Here is a 19,462-nt window from a genome sequence, read left to right as displayed (position 1 = left end):
AAGCTTATGTGGGTAAGGAGCAAAAGTTTATGTATGTCTCTAAAGTGCCTAAACCAAAGAAGTATTATTATAGGCCTAAAATTGACAAAGCCCTTAGTACCACTGCGGATGGGGGAGCTCATAATAACGATGCACCACCCTTTGATAATACTTGATACACACTTTCTGCGCCTAGCTGAAAGGCGTTAAAGAAAAGCGCTTATGGGAGACAACCCATGTTTTTACCTACAGTACTTTGTTTTTATTTTGTGTCTTGGAAGTTGTTTACTACTGTAGCAACCTCTCCTTATCTTAGTTTAGTGTTTTGTTGTGCCAAGTTGAGCCGTTGATAGAAAAGTAAGTACTAGATTTGGATTACTGCGCAGTTCCAGATTTCTTTGCTGTCACGAATCTGGGTCCACCTCCCTGTAGGTAGCTCAGAAAATTAAGCCAATTTACGTGCATGATCCTCAGATATGTACGCAACTTTCATTCAATTTGAGCATTTTCATTTGAGCAAGTCTGGTGCCATTTTAAAATTCGTCAATACGAACTGTTCTGTTTTGACAGATTCTGCCTTTTATTTCGCATTGCCTCTTTTCCTATGTTGGATGAATTTCTTTGATCCACTAATGTCCAGTAGCATTATGCAATGTCCAGAAGTGTTAAGAATGATTGTGTCACCTCTGAATATGTTAATTTTTATTGTGCACTAACCCTCTAATGAGTTGTTTCGAGTTTGGTGTGGAGGAAGTTTTCAAGGATCAAGAGAGGAGTATGATGCAACATGATCAAGGAGAGTGAAAGCTCTAAGCTTGGGGATGCCCCGGTGGTTCACCCCTGCATATATCAAGAAGACTCAAGCGTCTAAGCTTGGGGATGCCCAAGGCATCCCCTTCTTCATCGACAACATTATCAGGTTCCTCCCCTGAAACTATATTTTTATTCCATCACATCTTATGTGCTTTTCTTGGAGCGTCGGGTTGTTTTTGTTTTTGTTTTGTTTGAATAAAATGGATCCTAGCATTCACTTTATGGGAGAGAGACACGCTCCGCTGTAGCATATGGACAAGTATGTCCTTGGTTTCTACTCATAGTATTCATGGCGAAGTTTCTTCTTCGTTAAATTGTTATATGGTTGGAATTGGAAAATGATACATGTAGTAATTGCTATTAATGTCTTGGGTAATGTGATACTTGGCAATTGTTGTGCTCATGATTAAGCTCTTGCATCATATGCTTTGCACCCATTAATGAAGAAATACATAGAGCATGCTAAAATTTGGTTTGCATATTTGGTTTCTCTAAGGTCTAGATAATTTCTAGTATTGAGTTTGAACAACAAGGAAGACGGTGTAGAGTCTTATAATGTTTTCAATATGTCTTTTATGTGAGTTTTGCTGCACCGGTTCATCCTTGTGTTTGTTTCAAATAAGCCTTGCTAGCCTAAACCTTGTATCGAGAGGGAATACTTCTCATGCATCCAAAATACTTGAGCCAACCACTATGCCATTTGTGTCCACCATACCTACCTACTACATGGTATTTTCCGCCATTCCAAAGTAAATTGCTTGAGTGCTACCTTTAAAATTCCATCATTCACCTTTGCAATATATAGCTCATGGGACAAATAGCTTAAAAACTATTGTGGTATTGAATATGTAATTATGCACTTTATCTCTTAATAAGTTGCTTGTTGTGCGATAACCATGTTCACTGGGGACGCCATCAACTATTCATTGTTGAATTTCATGTGAGTTGCTATGCATGTCCGTCTTGTCTGAAGTAAGAGCGATCTACCACCTTATGGTTTAGCATGCATATTGTTAGAGAAGAACATTGGGCCGCTAACTAAAGCCGTGATCCATGGTGGAAGTTTCAGTTTTGGACATATATCCTCAATCTCAAATGAGAAAATTATTAATTGTTGTTACATGCTTATGCATAAAAGAGGAGTCCATTATCTGTTGTCTATGTTGTCCCGGTATGGATGTCTAAGTTGAAGAATAATCAATAGCGAGAAATCCAATGCGAGCTTTCTCCTTAGACCTTTGTACAAAGTGGCATAGAGGTACCCCTTTGTGACACTTGGTAAAAACATGTGCATTGTGATGATCCGGTAGTCCAAGCTAATTAGGACAAGGTGCGGGCACTATTAGTACACTATGCATGAGGCTTGCAACTTGTGAGATATAATTTACATGATACATATGCTTTATTACTACCGTTGACAAAATTGTTTCATGTTTTCAAAATCAAAGCTCTAGCACAAATATAGCAATCGATGCTTTTCCTCTATGGAGGACCATTCTTTTACTTTCAATGTTGAGTCAGTTCACCTATTTCTCTCCACCTCAAGAAGCAAACACTTGTGTGAACTGTGCATTGATTCCTACATATTTGCTTATTGCACTTGTTATATTACTCTATGTTGACAATATCCATGAGATATACATGTTACAAGTTGAAAGCAACCGCTGAAACTTAATCTTCTTTTGTGTTGCTTCAATGCCTTTACTTTGAATTATTGCTTTATGAGTTAACTCTTATGCAAGACTTATTGATGCTTGTCTTGAAGTGATATTCATGAAAAGTCTTTGCTATATGATTCACTTGTTTACTCATGTCATATACATTGTTTTGATCGCTGCATTCACTACATATGCTTTACAAATAGTATGATCAAGATTATGATGGCATGTCACTCAGTAAATTATCTCGTGTTATCGTTTTACCTGCTCGGGACGAGCAGAACTAAGCTTGGGGATGCTGATACGTCTCCGACGTATCGATAATTTCTTGTGTTCCATGCCACATTATTGATGTTATCTACATGTTTTATGCACACTTTATGTCATATTCGTGCATTTTCCGGAACTAACCTATTAACAAGATGCCGAAGTGCCGCTTGCTATTTTCTCGCTGTTTTTGGTTTCAGAAATCCTAGTAAGGAAATATTCTCGGAATTGGACGAAATCAACGCCCAGGGGCCTATTTTGCCACGAAGCTTCCAGAAGTCCGAAGACGAAACGAAGTGGGGCCACAGGGTGCCCAAACCCTAGGGCGGCGTGGCCCACCCCCTGGCCGCGCCGGCCTATGGTGTGGGGCCCCTGTGCCCCCTCCTGACTTGCCCTTCCGCCTACTTAAAGCCTCCGTGACGAAACCCCCGCACCGAGAGCCACGATACGGAAAACCTTCCGGAGACGCCGCCAACGCCGATCCCATCTCGGGGATCCAGAGAGATCGCCTCCGGCACCCTGCCGAGAGGGGAATCATCTCCCGGAGGACTCTACGCCGCCATGGTCGCCTCCGGTGTGATGTGTGAGTAGTCTACCCCTGGACTATGGGTCCATAGCAGTAGCTAGATGGTTGTCTTCTCCCCATTGTGCTATCATTGTCGGATCTTGTGAGCTGCCTAACATGATCAAGATCATCTATCTGTAATTCTATATGTTGCGTTTGTTGGGATCCGATGAATAGAGAATACTTGTTATGTTGATTATCAAAGTTATATCTATGTGTTGTTTATGATCTTGCATGCTCTCCGTTACTAGTAGATGCTCTGGCCAAGTAGATGCTTGTAACTCCAAGAGGGAGTATTTATGCTCGATAGTGGGTTCATGCCTCGCATTGACACCCGGGACAAGGATGAAAGTTCTAAGGTTGTGTTGTGCTGTTGCCACTAGGGATAAAACATTGATGCTATGTCTAAGGATGTAGTTGTTGATTACATTACGCACCATACTTAATGCAATTGTCTGTTGCTTTGCAACTTAATACTGGAGGGGGTTCGGATGATAACCTGAAGGTGGACTTTTTAGGCATAGATGCAGTTGGATGGCGGTCTATGTACTTTGTCGTAATGCCCAATTAAATCTCACTATACTCATCATGATATGTATGTGCATGGTCATGCTCTCTTTATTTGTCAATTGCCCAACTGTAATTTGTTCACCCAACATGCTGTTTATCTTATGGGAGAGACACCTCTAGTGAACTGTGGACCCCGGTCCAATTCTCTTTACTGAAATACAATCTACTGCAATACTGTTCTACTATTTTCTGCAAACAATCATCTTCCACACAATACGGTTAATCCTTTGTTACAGCAAGCCGGTGAGATTGACAACCTCACTGTTTCGTTGGGGCAAAGTACTTTGGTTGTGTTGTGCAGGTTCCACGTTGGTGCCGGAATCCCTGGTGTTGCGCCGCACTACATCCCGCCGCCATCAACCTTCAACGTGCTTCTTGGCTCCTCCTGGTTCGATAAACCTTGGTTTCTTTCTGAGGGAAAACTTGCTGCTGTGCGCATCATACCTTCCTCTTGGGGTTCCCAACGAACGTGTGAGTTACACGCCATCAGTAGGCGAGGTCAGTGCGGTGCTAGCGCGCTTGATGGCGAGGTGGGGGACGGCCTGGCAAGCTAGTGCAACGGCGATGTTCTGGCGGCAGGGTTGCGGGAAGAATGGCGATGTGGTCGTCGGCGATATGCGACGCGAGAGCACGGGCGCATGTCTGACGGTCTTGTGTCACGGAGGCGAAGCTCGTCGTGCAGCTTGGGGGTCCGGGGGAGGCTGCGTTCGTCGGAGCGGCGCGTGGCCAGTGCTTGCCGGTGGACGCGCCCACGACGTCCTCGGCATTGCCCTGGGCAGCTCTGGGCGCGCGTTTTCCGGCGAGGGTCGGGTCGATCTCCGGCAGTGGCAGGGCTAGGCAGTAGTAGGGAGGCAAGGTGGCGCAGAATGGCACGGTGGCCAGGGATGGAGAGGGAAGGAAAGGATGGGGGTGTGCCATGTGTGAAATGGCCGGCATGGCCATGTCCATGGTAGGTTTGGCCCCCCTCTTAGGGTTTCTGTGCATGGAGTAGGGAGAGAGGGGACAGGGGAGCAAGGTAGACCTCAAGTGGTGGCTTAGGGTTGGCTAGAGCACTATTTCAAAGTGTTTGATTTTATGCCTATTTGCCAAATTCAATTTCTTGCTAATTTTGGTTGAGCTCAAATGGTTTCAAAAATGGAAAGTGGTGGTTTTGGTTGAGTTGCAAATGACCAGATACAACCATGTGTGTTGGTGAAATTTTAAAAATCAAAGAAATGCAAATTTGCTCAAAGTGAGATTGTTGCATTTGTTAAAAAGTTCCAACTTAGCATGAGCATAGAATTTGATCCAAGATGAATTTGACATGGTGGTCTTGACCAAAGTTGTTCTCCTTCATGTGCTCTTGGATGAGGTGCAAAGAATTGGGAAAGTTTAGTTTGAAAAACTTGAAATGCAAAGGCTCAAAGTAGGGACCAGATTATAAATGGCAGATTTAACCATTATCATATGTGATCCCAATTTGAGTTTGAATTTGATTTGATTTGTGTTTCTTTGATTCCAAAAGTTGTAATAAGTGTGTATTAACATATTACAACTAATGGTGAAGGCCAAATGGTCTAGGTCAAAGATTTGGAAAAATGGCATAAACCATATGTGAGGGTTTTGTGATTTTCTAACTTTTATTCTTTTATTTTTCTTTGCTTCACTTTGACAAGAGTGAGGTTTATTTGGTGTTAGATTGGGTTGGGTAAAAGGTTCAAACCATTTTGGGCCAATGTGGATGCCTAGGTCAAGATTTTATATTTTGGCTAGTGCCACATATACCTCTATGCATATGTTTGATTTTATTTTGTTTCTCACTTGAATTGTTTGGTAAGTACTTGGTTGAGTGTGTTGAGGTATTTCCAAACCATCTACCAAGGTAGACAAACGAACTTTTAGCATTTGTAAAAAGTAGCCATAGGCTTGCACATGCCTTTTTCTTATTTAAGATCTTTCCTTTTTTATTTTGTTTTTCAAAGGTTGGTGACAAGAGGGATGAGGTTGAGGGTTTGGTAAGTTTTGCAATGGTTCACCACCATTTAGCAAAGTAAGAAAGGTAGGGTTCAAAATTTACACATTAGGGCTACATGCCCACATATGTCTTTTTCTTTTATTTTGGTTTCTCAAAAAAGATCCAAAAGATTTTTGAGAAGGTTAGGGTTTAGGGTTTTTCTTATTTGATTTCTTTCTCTTTTATTTTATTTGGTTTGTGATCTTCACTTGATCACTTTAGGGTTTTAGGGTTTATCACATCAGCATAATAACACTCACCATGGCAAAACACAAGTATTAGGTATGAGCACTCTATGTAAGAAAAGTTTTTCTTGGTTCTCATTTTTGGAAAAAGGAAATTCATTTTCTCTTTGTTTTAAAAATTGGGGTGTTACAAACCCTTCCCCCTTAAACAAATCTCGTCCCGAGATTTTAAGAAAAGTTAGTTTCCTAAGATAGATTGGGCGATATGATTTAATAGGAAAACATACTTGGCATGGCCTGAGGTGCTTCTTGGGCTTCTGTGGCAGTCATGTTGTAGAGGCGGCCGTTGTTGTTGTTATGGTTCCTTCTTGCGGCAAAGCGGTGCTGGTTCTGAGCAGGTGCAGCGGTGTTGGCGGAAATCTTGGCTAATCTCTTGGGGCACTCATTGGAGTAATGCCCAACCACTCCACACTCATAACAAGTGATGGTGGCCTTGTCCTTGTTGGCGATGGGGATGGCATTGCTTCCAGTCCTAGGGCCAGTGTTGTTGTTGTTGTTCCCATTGTTGTTGTTGTTGTTGTTGTTGGGGTTGTTGGTGTTGTTGTGATTGTTGTTGTGGTTGCCTCCGGGCTTCGGGGGTCCTCCATGGTTATCGGCGTTGTTTGGGCGGTAAGTCTGGGCAGTGGGCTTGTTGTATCTTGGAGTAAATCCTCCAGATGAGTTGTTGCGGTACTTCTGGGTATTGCTGGACCCATGCTGGTTCATCATTCGGCGTTTGCGATTCTCGTTGGCCTGGTTCAGCTTGCCCTCCATCTGGATGGCGGAGTCCACCAGGGCTTCTAGGTCAGCAAAGGGAATGTTGACCAGTACAGTCTGCATCTCGTCGTGCAATCCATTCAGAAATCTTTCCTTCCGCTTCTCATTGGTGTCGGTTTCGTCCGGGGCGTACCTTGACAGAGTGAGGAATCTGTCGCGGTATTCTACCACGGACATTCTGCCTTGCTTGAGTTCGCGGAACTCGTCTCTCATCTTCTTAATCAGTCCTTGGGGCACATGGTATTGCTAAACTTCAGCTTGAAGTCTTCCCAGGTCATCATCTGTCCCGCATTCATTGCACGGGCGCTTGTCCACCAGGCTCGTGCAGGTCCTGACAAGTAGTGGGTGGCAAACAGTACTTTCTCTGTGGCTTCAACTCCCGCAACTTTGAGGTTGTTCTCCATTGTCTGGAGCCAGTCATCGGCATCGAGGGGCTCCTCGGTCTTGTTGAAGATAGGTGGGTTGGTGTTCTGAAAGTTCTTCAGTTTTGACCCAGGATGGTCGTGGTTTCCATGGCCGTTGTTGTTCTGAGCGATCTGCTGCAGTGCAGCAATGTTGGCTTGGCGTTCAGCTCTCTCGGCTTCTCGGTCTGCCATCATCATTTCTAGCATCTGCATCATGGCGTCTTGGGTGGCGCTGCGGGTTGGTGGGGCCATCTGAACATCGGAGTAGATGATAAGATAAGAGGGAAATTTCTACGGTTTGTTTGAATTAAAGTTCACGAAGTTCAAAACTTGAAAACTTGAGTAGTGTTGAGGGGGTAAAAACCAGCAACACTTTTTCATTCATACCAAATATCATACATTACAAATCTAACACACCGTTGGTTTGAAGAACCATTCATTCGCTCTACGATACAAGGGGATCCTGATACAACTCACACCGACTTAAGTGCTGGGGTGATACTACTCTTCAGGGTGGATTCTTCACTACTAGAAAACAGCTTATTAGTGGCGCACTGGTTTTCGCTATCAGTGGCGCACTAGTGCGCCACTACTATCACGCCACTGCTAACTATTAGTAGTGGCGCACCACTGGTGCGCCATTGGTATGGCACATAGCAGTGGCGCACAACAGGTAGCATTCACTACAAGAAAAGTTCTGATAGGCAACGTCTCAAAATCGTCCGCTAAGGGGTGTTTTTCGTCGCCTATGGGCCTAACCCGACGATATGGGTTCTGTTGTGGAAACTGCGTCAGGCAAAGTCCTACGACGATTTTTTCGGTCCGTCGCGCTTGGGCGCCCTTCCGCCACGGAAAATCGGACCGTTGCCCAAGTGTTTCCGGGAGCCCGTTGACTGCTGACGTCATGCAACCGACACGTGCGTACGCCGTTAATCGGCGATTAACGGCGTTAACCGGCTGAAACCCCGTGGTAGATGGTAGGCCCACACGAGGCCTGCTACGTCTTAAGCGGGCCGGCCCATTAAGTTTGCGGGCCAGGCCAGCTGACTTAGTTTGACCGGTCAACTATATAGCTGGGCTGGTCCATTAGTTACGTGGGCCGGGCCTAACCTCTAAAGTTGACTGGTCAAAACTTTAATGGGCCGTCCCACTAAGCATGTGGGCCGGGCCGAATGCACTCGTTTGACCGGTCAACAGGCAAAAGGGCCGGCCCACAAGACATGTGGGACCCACTTTCCTGGTATCGGGCCGGCCCGTTTACAAAGTGTGGTCCACATCAAAGCAAGTGGGCCGGCCCAAAAAAATATTGGGCCGGCCCAATTAGCATGTGGGTCCCACTTTCCTGCTATCGGGCCGGCCCATTTAGTACGTGGGGTCCACATTGGATCAACTGGGCTGGCCCAACAAGCCAGTGGGCCGGACCAAAAGCACAAGTGGGTCCCACTTTCCTGTTAAAGGGCCAGCCCATTTAGTATGTGGGGTCCACCATATAGCAAGTGGGCCGGCCCAACAAGATAGTGGGCCGGGCCAAAACACTGGTGGGTCCCACTTTCCAGTTAAAAGGATGGCCCATTTAGTATGTGGGGTCCACCATATAGCAAGTGGGCCGGCCCAACAAGATAGTGGGCCGGGCCAAAACACTGGTGGGTCCCACTTTCCAGTTAAAAGGCTGGCCCATTTAGTATGTGGGGTCCACCATATAGCAAGTGGGCCGGCCCAACAAGATAGTGGGCCGGGCCAAAAACACTGGTGGGTCCCACTTTCCTGTTAAAGGGCCGGCCCATTTAGTATGTGGGGTCCACCATATAGCCAGTGGGCCGGCCCAACATGCTAGTGGGCCGGGCCAAAAACACAGGTGGGTCCCACTTTCCTGTTAAAGGGCCGGCCCATTTAGTATGTGGGGTCCACCATATAGCAAGTGGTCCGGCCCAACAAGATAGTGGGCCGGGCCAAAAACACAGGTGGGTCCCACTTTCGTCTTAAAGGGCCGGCCCATTTAGTATGTGGGGGCCACAACAAAAGCAATTGGGCTGGCCCAACTAGTTAGTGGGCCGGCCCAGTAGTGGGTGGGGTCCACCTTAAAGCAAGTGGGCCGGCCCAATAAAAGTGTGGGGTCCACAGTAAATCAAGTGGGCTGGCCCAATAAGTAAGTGGGCCAGCCCGTTTAGTTGCTGTTTATATGCCGGCGTAATAGGCGCTTTAGGATTTTGCGGGCCGGCACATATGTGATTTCGCTTAATTGGGCCGTTTAAGGGATGGGAATTCGTGATTTAGCTACTGAGAATATTTACGCAGCATTGATTTCTGTCTGATAGCCTCACTTACCACAAGCACCAAAGAAAAAATGCGCGAAAGAACTATAAAAACTAACTAAATATTACATCAGCTGCAAGGCATTGAAAAAATATTACAGAACCCAGAGAAATTGAATGGTAATTAAACCTAGCAATACAATGAAGGGATCCGGCAAATCTTTTAAGTTGTCCATGCAGCACCTATATCTGAAACAAAGACATTACAAGTTAAGACAGCAACAATGGAAAGGCAAAGACACTACAATATTGTTTGCCAAAGAATTTGGAACTCATCATTTCGTCGTTATAACAAAGATCATTGTAATGCGCACAATAAGCAAAAGAGTGCATGCTGACATAGGCATCCCAAATGGGCCTGCCGAAGATAGTACCCGGGGTTTATTGAAGGCCCAATATCCGAAGAATAAGAAGATTCGGGAGCCCAAGATGTATTAAGGAAAGTTAGAATTGTAGTAGGAAGTGTTATTTGTAAGTCTGGCGGGATGAGTTAGAAACCGTCCCGGACTCTGTAACTTGTACAAAACGAAACCCTCGGCTCCACCTCCTATATAAAGGGGGAGTCGAGGGACGAAGAGGCAATCGAATCATTGTTACAAACCCTAGTTCTCATAATCGTCGAGCACTTTTCGGCTGAAACCTTCGAGATCTACTTACCCTCTACTTCCGACTAAACCCTAGCCTACAATCCATAGGCATTGACAAGTCGATACCTTGTCAATTGGCGCCGTCTGTGGGAACTAGAGGTGTAAGGATCTGATCTCGATGGCACGTTCAAGATCTTCGACATCGTCAACCGCAAGCAACACAATGGATCGAGGTAAACAGATCGCTGCTGGTCTTGTCGATTTTGTTCCTCACCCACCCTCCCGTTTGGATGCATATGCGTATCTGGCGGAGCCCATGGAGATGACGTTCGGAAGGTTTCACTTTCGCGTCGAGAAGGAGGGATCGTATCGTGTCGAGATTCCGATTTCGTCGGGATAAACGGCGGTCGATTCCGATTTTTCAAGCTATACATCATCAACCGAGTCAGGAGAAGAAGAAACTTCGTCGACACGCTACATCAGCACCAGGGCAAGAGAAAAACTCGCCAAGATCTTCAACGACATGTCGTTTGAGTCATCTGCGGACTCATATATAAGCGATGGCTCAAGCGCTGTCGACAGTTACGACTTCATCGACAAATCTAGCACTGTGGGCGAGGTTTCCATCAATCTCAACGATGGTATCGCCAAACCCAACGTAGATCTGAATACAAAGTATTATCAGATTTACGCCATTGAAGATCAAGAGGAAACGTCAGAGGCTTTCGACGATCTGGGAAATCCATACGTCGATCCCTCCAATCTGCGACAAGGCCTGGGCAATAAGTACGTCGGGTCGCAGCCACGAGACAGAGTTTCGCTTTCACAAGCGGCGTGGGACAGAGCCACGAGAGCTATGAACGGTTCAGAACCAATGGCCACCACAGCCACACCAGAGGAATTGCAAGCATATCAATATAGGCTCGCACGAGCTGCAAGAGAATTGGAGAAACAGACGGCCGAGTTAAACAGAAGAAAGGAGGCAGCTTCTGCATCTAGCAGAAGGAGGGCAGATCTAAGTCGACAATCTAGAACTTCGGGTGACAGCCACAGGGAGGCGCGGAACAGAGCAAGATCAAGGTTGCAACATATACCCGAAGCAGAAAGAGAGCACTTGGTCCAAAACCTCGACATGTCCTTCATGTCGATAGATACAAGAGGAAACATCATCCCCAAGACACCAGAGGCTGGGTATATGGCGACACATGCTTTTATCCTTGCATCTAAACCACCTCCAGGTGATCCAAGGGAAACACTATACAATATGGCGGTAGCAGGAGTTGGAGCTATGGGGACAGCGTTTGTATCAACGCCTCCCGAAGGAGCGGCAAGGCAAAATAGTCCACGACCTGCAGCAGCAGCAGCGGCAGCACCTGAAGGACCAAGCGGAGCAAGAGACACAGCAGCACAAGCAAGGGTCGACAGAGCGCAGCAAAGCAGAAGGGATCATCGGCAATCTCCGGAGCTTAACGACGAAGATATGTGCGGCTTACCATGCTTCACGAGGAGAGTCCGAAAAACTCGATTCCCCTCAGGATTCAAGTTACCCGATAATTTCAAGAAGTTCGACGGCCTTCAAGATCCGGAGGATTGGCTAGTTGACTATCTTGAGACAGTGAAGCTCATAGGAGGAACCAGGGCAACAGCTATGCAAAGCATCCAGGTGCATTTGAGTGGAGCCGCACGATCTTGGATAAAGAAACTCACTCCAGGATCCATCGACAGTTGGGAAAGTTTCGAGGATGTGTTCGTCAAGAACTTTAGATCCACGTGCAAAAAACCTGCGTCGTTAGAGGAGTTGAGAGCATGTCGACAAAAGCCAGACGAGCCAATGAGAAAATATATCCAAAGGTGGAATATCATCAAAAACTCGGCAGAAAATATATCTGACGAGAGAGCAATAGATGCGTTTGTCGCAGGAGTCAGGCGTGGAGATTTTATCGAGGACTTGGGAAGGACCAATCCAAAGACAGTATCTGCGTTAATGGAGATAGCAAACAAATGGGCAGATGGAGAAGACGCTGTCCACAACAAACGGCACAGGTCGCCAGAGGAGGACCGTGGTCGAAATTATCAATCGAGGCGATGATTTCCTCGGCAGTACCAAAACTATGACACCCCAGGGCAAATTTCGGCAGGTTTTCGGACAAACACAGGAGGGAACAACAGAGAGGATTATCAGAGAAGCAGTGAACAGCGAGGTGATTACAGGGATGATTCTCGCAACAACAGGCAAAATAGCGGACCTAGGTTCCCAAGGCCTTTCGTGTCCCCTGAAGAGATGATGAATGGACCGTGTCAAATGCACTTTTTCCTCGACAGCAACGGTAAAAGACAGTCAGGGCATCTGCAGAAAGATTGTCGAAATTTTCAGGCAATGCTGCGGTATGCAGAGAACGCTACTGCGCGGGCGACTCAGAGAAATCCTAGAGAACCCAGGAGCGAGATTCACTTGCCACCTCCTCCCGCGATTACAGACGACAATCGGCATCAGCTCAGAATAGCGGCAGCACCTCCACCACCACCTTATGTTGATCCTAATTCCAACGGAGCAGTGTCGATGATTCAGAAGGGAAGGCCGTCCAACAGAGCTCAGAAAGTAATCTCACGACAGGTGTTTATGGCAGAAAAAATGCCTCCACCAACAGTTGAGTACCTTAATTGGTCAGGACAAGATATTGGCTTCACCATAGCAGATCATCCGCAGCAAGTTCCTCGACCAGGGCAGTCAGCACTTATTCTGCCAGCAGTTATCGCAGGATTTGATGTCTCTCGAGTGTTCATAGACGGCGGCAGCAGCCTAAACCTTATATATGCAGATACATTGAGGAAGATGAACATATCCTTAGCAAACTTAAAACCAACAGACACAAGGTTCCACGGCATCACGCCGGAGAAACCAAGTTATCCATTGGGGAAGATCAATCTCGACGTTCAGTTTGGGACCCGAGAAAATTATAGAATCGAGAGGCTCGAATTCGAAGTCGTAGATTTTCCGTCGCAATACCACGCTCTGTTGGGATGACCAGCATATGCTAGATTTATGGCGGTGCCACACTATACATACCTGTTGTGGAGGCTGCCTGGACCAAAAGGACCAATCACAGTCAAAGGAAGCTTTGCCCTAGCCGATAAGTGTGACAAGGATTTTCATCGGCTATCAGAAACTTTCGGGATGCAAGCTGAATATTTGGCGTCAAAAAGTATGACTGACTATGACGTGCTGCCAGACGTTGGAAGGCCAAATAAAGAATCAACTTTCAATACCGAGAAAAATTCAAAGGAGGTGCAGATTCACCCGACAGACCTGAAAAAGACGACATCTATCGCAAACGACATGGATATCGCATAGGAAAGTGCGCTCGTCGAGTTCCTCCGTGAGAACTGGAAAATCTTTGCATGGTGTCCAGCTGACATGCTAGGAGTACCCAGGGAACTTGCCGAGCACCACTTAAACTTGGATCCAATAGCGAGACCAATCAAGCAACCTTTGCGGCGTTTTTCGGAACCAAACCGCAAAGCCATGCTGTCAGAAATCAATCGACTACGAGAAGCTGGTTTTATCAAAGAGATATTCACAGAAGCCACATGGGTAGCAAATCCTGTGTTGGTGCCGAAGAAAAACACTAAGGTCCTTCGCATGTGCGTCGACTTTACGTGTCTCAATAAACATTGTCCAAAGGATCACTTTCCCCTCCCGAGGATCGATCAAATTATCGACTCCACTGCTGGATGCGAACGTCTTTCCTTCCTGGACGCATATTCTGGTTATAACCAGATCAGATTGAAAGAAGAAGATGAAGTAAAGACCGCGTTTATTACACCTTACGGCGTGTTCTGCTACAGAACAATGCCCTTCGGTCTAAAAAATGCGGGAGCAACATATCAGAGGATGATGCAGAAGTGTTTGGCAACGCAGATTGGGAAAAACGTGCAAGTATACATCGACGATGTCGTCATAACGTCAAAAAAGGGGACAACACTGATCGAGGATCTCAAGGAAACTTTTGACAACCTCGACAAATTTTGCCTGAAGTTGAACCCGACAAAGTGTTCTTTTGGCGTCCCAGCAGGAGAACTTCTGGGGTTTTTAGTCTCAGCAAGAGGGATTGAAGCAAATCCCGATAAAATACAAGCTATCGTAACAATGAGGAAGCCAACAAAGCTGAAAGAAGTCGCGGCCTTAAGCAGGTTCGTCGCCAGGCTGGGAGAGAAAGCGTTACCATTCTACGCTCTGATAAAGCAAGGAGATAAATTCCAGTGGAACGAAGAAGCCGACAGAGCTTTCGAGGATTTGAAGCGTACAATCTCGACACCACCAATTCTGGTGGCACCGAAAGAAAAAGAACCTCTCCTGCTGTATATTGCAGCTACGCCCCAAGTGGTGAGTACGGTGCTAGTTGTCGAAAGGGAGGAAGAAGGAAAACTCCACGGCGTGCAAAGGCCAGTATACTTCGTCAGCGAAGTTTTATCGCCTTCAAAACAAAGGTACCCTCAGTACCAAAAGCTAGCATATGGAGTGTTCACAACAGCACGAAAGTTGCGCCACTATTTTTCGGCACACCCGATCATAGTGGTTAATGAAGCTCCCCTGTCAAATATATTGAACAACCCAGAAGCTACGGGTCGTGTCTCCCTTTGGGGAATTGAACTTTCCCCTCGGGACATCACGTATGAAAAAAGAAAAGCAATCAAGTCGCAAGTGCTGCCGGACTTCATCGCAGAGTGGATGGAGTTGCAAAACACAGGACCTCCAGACTTGTCGAGAACCTGGACCATGAACTTTGATGGGTCCAAAAGACTAGAAGGAGCTGGCGCAGGAGTAGTACTCATATCACCTGAAGGCGACAAGTTGAAGTACATCCTTCAGATGACGTTTCCCTAACGCATCTAATAACGAAGCAGAATACGAAGCTCTCATACACGGGATGAAGATGGCGAAAGCTTGCGGTGCAACTCGATTAAAGATATTTGGCGACTCACAATTGGTAGCTCAGCAAGTCATGAACCAATGTGACGCAGTCAATGATAGCATGATGGCATACAAGGAGGTGTACAACGAGCTCGAAAAACTGTTTGATGGATGCGAAGTAAATCATATTAGCAGATTGAGCAACGACGAAGCCGACGTTCTTGCAAACATCGGGTCGCAATGCCTTGCAGTTCCGCCGGGCGTATTTTGGGAAGAGATAACAGAGAGGTCTACAAAATCAACAAAATCAAAAAAGAAGGAGAAGAAACCCTCGGGGGCTACCAAGGAAGAGCAAGAAGAAGAAGAAGATCAGGACCTGGTCATGGTGATACAGATACCATGGATGCAGACGTACATATCATACATCCTCAGGAAAGAAATACCCGACGATCCAGTTGAGGCAAGGCGAGTAATTCGGCGCTCCAAAGCTTTCACGGTGGTCAAAGGAGAATTGTACAAGCGAAGTATTTCAGGCGTCCTGCAAAGGTGTGTCACACCTGAAGAAGGAAGAATAATTCTGAAGGATGTACACGAAGGAATATGTGGCCACCACGCAAGTAGTCGAGCTATCGCAGCCAAGGTATTTCGGGCAGGATTCTACTGGTTGACAGCAATCGAGGATGCCAAGGAAATAGTAAGAACTTGTGACGCGTGTCAAAGGTTTGCCGCAAAACCTCACTCTCCAGCAGCAGAGCTAACACCAATACCATTGTCGTGGCCTTTTGCCCAATGGGGACTCGATATGGTGGGCAAGTTACACAAATCCTGGCCAGGAGGAAAGGAGTACATGCTAGTAGCTGTCGACAAATTTACAAAGTGGATAGAAGCGAAGCCGATAAATTCACCAGACGGAGCATCTGCAGTAAAATTCATAAAAGGCCTCGTCTTCAGATTTGGAGTGCCCCATAGCATTGTCACAGACAATGGCAGTAACTTCACATCCCACGAGTTTAAAGATTATTGCGAAGAAGTGGGTATAAAGTTACACTTTGCGTCGATTCTTTGCACCGCAGACCAATGGCCAAGTCGAAAGCTAACGGAATCATCTGCAACGGCATTAAGAAACGCTTATTAGCGCCACTGGAGAAAGCTCGACACACCTGGCCAGAGGAGCTGCCCAGTGTACTATGGAGCATACGAACAACACCAAACACAGCAACACAGGAAACTCCGTTCTTCTTGGTTCATGGAGCAGAAGCAGTACTACCAATCGAGATAGAGCATGACTCTCCAAGAGTCGCAGAATATGATGAAGAGATGTCGAGAAAAGCACTAGAAGATGACGTTGATGCACTTGATGAAGCTAGAGATGAAGTATTGTCTCGGGTAACCAAATACCAACAGGACTTGAAGAATTACCATAGCCGACGTTTGCGACCAAGATCCTTTCAAGTGGGAGATCTAGTTCTTCGGCTCACACAAAAAAGTCATGAAAAACTCGAGTCACCGTGGCTAGGCCCCTACATTGTCACGGAGGTAATCGGAGGAGGAGCATACAGGATAAAGGACAAGAAGACAGGGGTGGAGGAGCAAAACCCCTGGAACGTGGCGCAACTCAGGCGGTTCTACGCCTAGAGTCGAAATATAGTCCTTGTAAAACTTCAATGTACTGAAACGCCCGCGAGTTTTCAGACGCACTCTTTTCCTTTTTCGGGGCACCGAGTGGGACCGGAAAAGGTTTTTAATGAGGCGGGCTCGCGGTGCTGCAATATAATAAAGATAGTGTCAATATAATTTTTCTCTATCGACATATTCAAAGTCTCTGACTCGACGAAATTCAATATAGTTCCTCAAAAAAGAAAAGCCTTGCCTTGGTATTAAAATACCTCGTGAGTCAATAAACATACAAAATAGTACTCAATAAAGAAGCTCGGGGGCTGATGTTCGCCATAAATACATATTAAATAAATGCTTTGGTTCAAAACCTCGCAATATACAAATACAGTAAATAGCCACCGAAACACTCGGGGGCTAGACAAATATAGAAATATGATGATTGTTTCACAATATAATCATAATCATGGGTCAAAAAGAAGAGTTATCTACCAAAGGAAAAAATTAGTTATGATTCAGAATATCATCAAGGGTAATTCTGTTTTCTTCAGGAGCAGCGCCAAGAAAATCAGCATAATGACCATCTGCAAAAAAGTCGGCATCCATCCGAAGAAGGTCTTCTATCATTTCTTCGGCTATAGGCGAAACCTTTGTGTTGATTCGGTCGACACCAACTCTTCGGCGCTTTACCTTCTCATGAACTTTTGCAACAACTTGGGTCAGGTCAAGATTTGAGTGGCAGATCTGAAGCATGATAAGAGCAAATCTGGCGCCAGCTATCAATTGAGCCCTGACAAAATCATGGATACTGCGGGCATCCTTGAATTTCTCCATTAACTCAGGAAGAGCTTTTGGTTGGACGTTCCGAGGAAACATGGAGTTATAAACCATGGACAAGGTCTTGGTACAGAAGTCAAGGAAATCGCAAGTTTGAGAGGCGCGATCCTGAAATCTGACAATCTGGCGGGTCCTCTCTGGGGTAGCCCAAAACAGAGAACCATGATCAAGGGAAAGGTTAACAAGGAGGTTCGTCCTAGTATTTACTCTCTCTTCTTCGGCAACAGCATCAGTAAAGGAACCTATTAAAAGCAACGGAGCTGAAAACTTTAAGAGATGAAGCATGAAGACGAAAAATATCGGAGGATGGAACAAGCATACCCGACATGTCCGCACTGGCCTCATTCATTAACTCGAGCATGAAATTTTCTCGAGTAGTCGCCTTTTCAGCCTCGGAAGTAGCGATTTCCTTAGCAGCCAAGGCCTCCCGAGCTTGCTGAAGTGCAATTTTTTCGGCTTCAGATGACTTGCGAGATTTTTCCATCATCACAAGTGTTTGTTTCTTTGCATACTGAAGTTGCTGTCGAAGTTCATCCAATTCTCGCGATAAGGAATCTTCGACAGGTGTAGCATCAGCAAGAGTTCTCTTTGAACGAGAAGAAGAAGGCGAAACATTGGAAGGAGTAGAAGATGGAGTGTAGTTATCAAATACCAACTGAAATTTGAAAGACAATATCAATCAACAAGCAAAAGATAGAGTTTTCATTAATCTTTCAGAATAATTACAAAGGCATTACAGTGGAGCTAAAGAAGTACGTGTCGCCAAATGACTACATTGGCGACAAGAGCAAAAGAAACATAGAAAGAAAAATAAAGAGGCATGCAACTAGACCTCCGGCCTTGATTAGCTAGGAGTCGACGCTGGTTTGATCCCGAGATAGGCCAAGATCTTCTTCGTGTTGGGCTTGGCTGCCTTAATCAGCGACCTCCATTTTGATTGCTCTATCTGCTCGGTGTCGCCAACTTTCGTCCAATCAACAGTCTGTTGACTGTCAGCAACTAAAGCGACAGTGCTTTCGACGGCAATCTTCATATTTTCTTGGCGCATCCTCAGTCCAAGGTCTTCGGGTGAATTGAACATCTTGGCAAGGGCAAGGAAAGTCGAGGGCTCCTCTTTCTTCGGGAAGAAGTAGGGGAATAGCGCCGACAATCCTGCATTCGCATTTGCCACGCCTTCACGAATTTTGGACCCATGCAGCTCCAGATAGGAAAGTGCGTCAAGGAGAGGGTCATCGACAGGATTCGCCAGATCAAAATCTTGGTTTGTTTGGTCTGCCAAGGAAACAAAACGTTGGTCAAACAACAAGAAACAGCGGCTCTCACAAAAATAGAAGGGATCAATAATATTACTGAAAGTGCGGTGACTTTGTGTTTTCAGGCGTTTGAGGATCCCCTGTTCACGAGAAGCTTGTGCAGCTTTGTGCTCATTTAAGGTAGATGCAGTATCCTCAAGTTTTTTCTGCAGTTCCTCGACGCTAGCAGCTTTTGCTTTGGCTTCATCAGCCTCGGCTTTGGCTTCGCTAGCAACAAGTTCGGCTTCCTTGCGAGCCGCCTCACTTTGCTCAAGTTTTTGAGCAAGTGCGTCGGCACGTTTGTTGGCCTCTGCAAGTTTCTCTGTCGAGATATAAAAAAAAAGAGAAAGAAGAAAGATCAAAAATCACGACAAGCAACAGGAGCGAAAAATCAAAGAAAAACGACAAGTATAAAAGTCGTTACCTTCGGCTCTGCTAGCATATTCACGGTACCCAATAAATTGGGATCCGATGCGGAGAAGCTCTTTGATCATGGGCTGTTAAAGAAGAACACAGCAAGAGAAACATCGGCATGAAAAAGAAAGTGAAGGCGTGAAAAAACAAAATAGAGAAAATATAGATATTGACAAACTTACATCATCTAAGAGCAGAGTCGACGAGCTGCCCAATTGAGGGGCAGGTTCAACAATCGTTTCAA

This window comes from Lolium perenne, chromosome 1 (assembly GCF_019359855.2).
Source record: "Lolium perenne isolate Kyuss_39 chromosome 1, Kyuss_2.0, whole genome shotgun sequence".
In the NCBI taxonomy this organism is placed as follows: domain Eukaryota; kingdom Viridiplantae; phylum Streptophyta; class Magnoliopsida; order Poales; family Poaceae; genus Lolium; species Lolium perenne.
The sequence above is the reverse complement of the archived record's forward strand: the minus strand, read 5'-3'. Positions refer to the sequence as shown.